The sequence below is a fragment of the Lagenorhynchus albirostris genome, chromosome 17 (assembly GCF_949774975.1).
Source record: "Lagenorhynchus albirostris chromosome 17, mLagAlb1.1, whole genome shotgun sequence".
Taxonomy (NCBI): domain Eukaryota; kingdom Metazoa; phylum Chordata; class Mammalia; order Artiodactyla; family Delphinidae; genus Lagenorhynchus; species Lagenorhynchus albirostris.
The window spans coordinates 61,240,417-61,246,720 of NC_083111.1; the positions used below are offsets into that span (position 1 = coordinate 61,240,417).

The 6,304-nt window shown below is 37.2% G+C and overlaps 1 non-coding gene across 1 annotated transcript; it reads left to right on the top strand.

The window, feature by feature from the left end:
- The first annotated feature begins 807 nt into the window (after positions 1-807).
- On the top strand, positions 808-941 carry LOC132508470 (small nucleolar RNA SNORA31). Its single transcript, XR_009536604.1, has one exon. It is a non-coding gene; the product is annotated as a small nucleolar RNA SNORA31 (small nucleolar RNA).
- The last annotated feature ends 5,363 nt before the right edge of the window (positions 942-6,304 follow it).

Sequence of the window (6,304 nt, forward strand, 5' to 3'; positions counted from 1 at the left end):
GGATTCTTGAGGCAGGGGCTGCTACAGCACTGTTTGAATTTCCTAGAGTTTCTATAATAGTTTCCCACAGTAATTTTGCACTTACCCATGCAAAAAGGAACCCTATGAAGACTGCTCTAATTTTTTCCCAGTTGTGTTCAGATTGATTTACTTAGGTTTTTACTCACTATGCAGTTTTCACCTTTGGGAATACACTGACAATTTCTGTTTCATGGCCATGGGCTCCTTCCAGGCTGCTCTTTCTCTGTCACTAATGCTGCAGAGCTGCTGGTCCCTAAAGGCACTGATCTTTTGGATTGAAAATTAACTTATTTGTTGAGAAATAGTCAGGAAAGTTTGCAACTAGATCCTATCACATAGAATTTTCCGAGGCAAGTCACATGACATGCATAGGACAGGGAAAAAACCTCTGAACATTCAAATGAGCTTACATTTCTTTATGTAAAATCCTATCGATTTTTCAGGGTCCAGTGCAAATGTTCCTTCAGGAAATCTTCCTTGATCCTTGTGATTCCCGTCCACCTAACCTCCTTTTATTTATTCTCATAGTATATACTTTTATTTACCGGTTTGCCTACCTTTATTATGGATGTTTTCATGTTTTATTATAATCTTTTTATTTATATAACTATTCCTGAGTAGATTTCAAGATACTCCAAGACATGTATATATTCTAATGTTTTTTCATATCCCCAAAGCCTACTAGGCATCCAAGTTACCTCATTAAATTTATTATCAAATATTTATGAGTACTTGCTATGGATCAGGCACTGCTATAGATGCTAAAATTCAAAAATTGATTAAAAAATTTATCTATTTGAGAAACCTGGAGAAGTTACTATCTTCTCCTAAAGTTTCTACTAAGATGCAAGAAAAAAAGATTGTCCTTGTGCTCTGTCTGTCTGACTGTGGCAGCCAAGACTGAATGGGGAAAGAAAGGGGGAAATCATGATAACACAGGGAAAAATGAAGAGAGGGAATTTTTGCAACTCAGAAATAAACTTGTAAACAGTGAAGAGCCTTTTTCCCTCCAAAAAAGAATAGAAAAATTGAGTTTAAACAAAAGTGAGTTGGAGTAGAGATGAAGATCACAGAGTAGGAAGACATGAGCTCACCCCCCTCCAGGAACACATCAAAAATACATCTACATGTCGGGCAATTCTGACTGAAAACTAACTGGAGACTGCCAGAAAGACTCTCCTACAACCAAGGCTGTAAAAAAATATACAAACGGAGTCAGGTAGGAAGGGCAGAGAATTGATCAGGTAGAGACCCGGACCCCTAGGAGGGAACACAGAAGAGGAGCGGAATTACACAGGCTCTGAGATCTTCCCTGGGGAATTAGTGGTTTGAGCCTCATAGCAGGTGCTCCAGGCCTGGGGTCCAACTCCAGGAAGAGAAGTCTCCTTAGCTGGTTTTAAAACCAGTGTGACTAACAGGAGGGCTGTAAGAAACATAGACTCTACTCGTAAATAGTGTGCACACACATGCTTACTCCTGAAACAAGGCAGAGGAAGCAGATTGAAACTGCTAGGGATTCTGGTCAGTATCATGACTTCCCAGCACACGCCCCAGTCAGAGACAAGCACCCACTCTGTCCTTGCTTATTCTGTGGAGAAGCTCCATCTGAAAGCAGCAGAAGACACTTTCTTCTCAAGTGCACATGGAATATTCTCCAGGATAGATCACATCTTGGGTCACAAATCGAGCCTTGGTAAATTTCAGAAAATTGAAATCGTATCAAGCATCTTTTCCAACCATAACACTATGAGAGTAGAAATCAATTACAGGAAAAAAACTGTAAAAAGCACAAACACATGGACGCTAAACAATATGCTACTAAATAACCAATGAATCATTGAAGAAATCAAAGAGGATATTAAAAAATACTTAGAAAAAAATGACAATGAAAACATGACGACCCAAAACCTATGGGATGCAGCAAAAGTAGTTCTAAGAGGGAAGTTTATAGCAATACAATCCTACCTCAAGAAACAAGAAAAATCTCAAATAAACAACCTAACCTTACATCTAAAGCAACCAGAGAAAGAAAAACAAAATCCAAAGTTAGTAGAAGGAAAGATATGATAAAGATCAGAGCAGAAATAAATGAAATAGAAATGAAGGAAACGATAGGAAAGATCAATGAAATTAAAAGCTGGTTCTTTGAGAAGATAAACAAAATTGATAAACCTTTAGCCAGACTCATCAAGAAAAAACGGGAGAAGGCTCAAATCAATAAAGTTAGAAATGAAAAAGAAGAAGTTACAACTGACACCACAGAAATACCACAGATCATAAGAGACTACTACAAGCAACTCTATGCCAATAAAATGGACAACCTGTACCATATGACCCAGCAATCCCACTACTGGGCATATACCCTGAGAAAACCATAATTCAAAAAGAGTCATGTACCAAAATGTTCATTGCAGCTCTATTTACAATAGCCCAGAGATGGAAACAACCTAAGTGTCCATCATCGGATGAATGGATAAAGAAGATGTGGCACATATATACAATGGAATATTACTCAGCCATAAAAAGAGACGAAATTGAGCTATTTGTAATGAGGTGGATAGACCTAGAGTCTGTCATACAGAGTGAAGTAAGTCAGAAAGAGAGAGACAAATACCGTATGCTAACACATATATATGGAATTTAAAAAAAAAATGTCATGAAAAACCTAGGGGTGAAACAGGAATAAAGACAGACTTACTAGAGAATGGACTTGAGGCTATGGGGAGGGGGAATGGTAAACGGTGACAAAGCGATAAAGAGGCATGGACATATATACACTACCAAAAGTAAGGTAGTTAGCTAGTGGGAAGCAGCCGCATAGCACAGGGAGATCAGCTCGGTGCTTTGTGACCGCCTGGAGGGGTGGGATAGGGAGGGTGGGAGGGAGGGAGACGCAAGCGGGAAGAGATATGGGAATATATGTATATACATAACTGATTCATTTTGTTGTGAAGCTGAAACTAACATACAATTGTAAAGCAATTATACTCCAATAAAGATGTTAAAAAAAAAATGGACAACCTGGAAGAAATGGACAAATTCTTAGAAAGGTACAACCTTCCCAGACTGAACCAGGAAGAAATAGAAAATATGAACAGACCAACCACAAGTAATAAAATTGAAACTGTGATTAACTCTTCCAACAAACAAAAGTCCAGGACCAAATGGCTTCACAGGTGAATTCTATCAAACATTTAGAGAAGAGCTAACACCTATCCTTCTCAAACTCTTCCAAAAAATTGCAGAGAGAGGAACACTCCCAAGCTCATTCCACGAGGCCACCATCACCCTGATACCAAAACCAGACAAAGATATCACAAAAAAGAAAATTACAGGCCAATATCACTGATGAGCATAGATGCAAAGATCCTCAACAAAATACTAGCAAACAGAATCCAACAACACATTAAAAGGATCAAACACCATGATCAGGTGGGATTTATCCCAGGGATGCAAGGATTCTTCTGTAAATGCAAATCAATCAATGTGATACACCATATAACAAATTGAAAAGTAAAAACCATATGATCACCTCAATAGATGCAGAAAAGCTTTTGACAAAATTCAACACCATTTATGATAAAAACTCTCCAGAAAGTGGGCATGGAGGGAACCTACCTCAACATAATAAAGGCCATATATGACAAACCCACAGCAAACATCATTCTCAATGGTGAAAAACTGAAAGCATTTCCTCTAAGATCAGGAATACAACAAGGATGTCCACTCCTGCCACTATTATCCAACATAGTTTTGGAAGTCCTAGCCACAGCAATCTGAGAAGAAAAAGAAATAAAAGGAATCCAAATTGGAAAAGAAGAAAACTGTCACTGTTTGCAGATGACATGATGCTATACATAGAAAATCCTAACGATGCCACCAGAAAACTACCAGAGCTAATCAATGAATTTGGTAAAGTTGCAGGATACAAAATTAATGCACAGAAATCTCTTGCATTCCTAGACACTAACAATGAAGGATCAGAAAGAGAAATTAAGAAAACAAACACGTTTACCACTGCAACAAAAAGAATAAAATACCTAAGAATAAACCTACCTAAGGAGGCAAAAGAACTGTACTCAGAAAACGATAAGACACTGATGAAAGAAATCAAAAACGACACAAACAGATGGAGATATATACCATGTTCTTGGATCAGAAGAATCAATATTGTGAAAATGACTATACTACCTAAAGCAATCTGCAGATTCAATGCAATCCCTATGAAATTACCAATGGCATTTTTCACAGAATTAGAACAAAAAATTTTACAATTTGTAACACAAAAGACACCGAATAGCCAAAGCAATCTTGAGAGAGAAAAACAGAGCTGGAGGAATCAGGCTTACTGACTTCAGACTCTACTACAAAGCTACAGTAATCAAGACAGTATGGTACTGGCACAGAAACAGAAATATAGATCAGTGGAACAGGATAGAAAGCCCAGAGATAAACCCACACACCTATGGTCAACTAATCTATAACAAAGGAGGCAAGAGTACACAATGGAGAAAAGACAGTCTCTTCAATAAGTGGTGCTGGGAAAACTGAACAGCTACATGTAAAAGGATGAAATTAGAACACTCCCTAACACCATACACAAAAATAAACTCAAAATGGATTAAAGACCTAAATTCAAGACCTAAATGTAAATAAAACTCTTTGAGGAAAACATCAGCAGAACACTCTTTGACATAATCTGCAGCAAGGTCTTATTTGACCCACCTCCTAGAGTAATGAAAATAAAAGCAAAAATAAACAAATGGGACCTAATCAAACTTAAAAGCTTTTGCACAGCAAAGGAAACTACAAACAAGAAGAAAAGACAACCCTCAGAATGGGAGAAAATATTTGCAAATGAAGCAACTGACAAGGAATTAATCTGCAAAACATACAAACAGCTCATGCAGCTCAATATCAAAAAAACAACCCAATCAAAAAATGGGAGGAAGACATAAATAGACATTTCTCCAAAGGAGACATACAGGTGGCCACCAACACTTGAAAAGATGCTCAACATCACTAATTATTAGAGAAATGCAAATCAAAACTACAATGAGGTATCACCTCCCACTGGTCAGAATGGCCATCATCAAAAAATCTACAAACAATAAATGCTGAAGAGGGTGTAGAGAAAAGGGAACCCTGCTACACTGTTGGTAGGAATGTAAATTGGTATAGCCACTATGGAGAACAGTATGGAGGGTCCTTAAAAATCTAAAAATAGAACTATCATATGACCCAGCAATCCCACTCCTGGGCATATACCCTGAGAAAACCATAATTCAAAAAGATACGTGCACCCCAATGTTCTTGCAGCACTATTTACAGTAGCCAGGAAATGGAAGCAACCTAAATGTCCATCAACAGAAGAATGGATAAAGAAGATGTGGTACATACATACAATGGGGTATTACTCAGCCATAAAAAGGAACGAGATTGTGTCATTTGCAGAGACATGGATGGACCTAGAGACTGTCATACAGAGTGAAGTCAGAAGGAGAAAAACAAATATCACATAATATTGCTTATATGTGGAATCTAGAAAAATGGTACAGATGAACTTATTTGCAAAATAGAAATAGAGACACAGATGTGGAGAAAAAATGTATGGATACCAAGGTGGGAAGGCGGGGTGGGACGAACTGGGAGGTTGGGACTGACATATATACACTACTATGTATAAAATAGATAACTAATGAGAACCTACAGTATAGCACAGGGAACTCTACTTAATGCACTGTGGTGACCTAAATGGGAAGGAAATCCAAAAAAGAGGGAGTATATGTATATGTATAACTAATTCATTTTGCTGTACAGCAGAAACTAACACAACATTGTAAAGCAACTATACTCCAATTAAAAAAAAAAGATAAACAGAATTGATAACGCTTTAGCCAGGCTCATTAAGAAAAACAGAGGACCAAAATAAACAAAATAAGAAATGAAAGAGGACAAATTAAAACTGAATCCCAGAGATACAAAATATAAGAAAATACCATGTTCAGCTATATTCCAACAAATTGGACAATCTAAAAGAAATGGATAAATCTCTAGAAACATACAATCTTCCCAGACTGATTCAGGAAGAAACAGACAATTTAACAGACTGATCACTAGTAATGAAAGTGAATTAGTAATCAAAAAATTCACATACAAAAATCCAGGACAGGACATCTTCACAGGGGAATTCTACCAAACACATAAATAAGAGTTAATACCTATCCTTCTCAAATTATCACACAAAGTTGAAGAGGAGGGAACATTCCAAAATTCTTTCTAT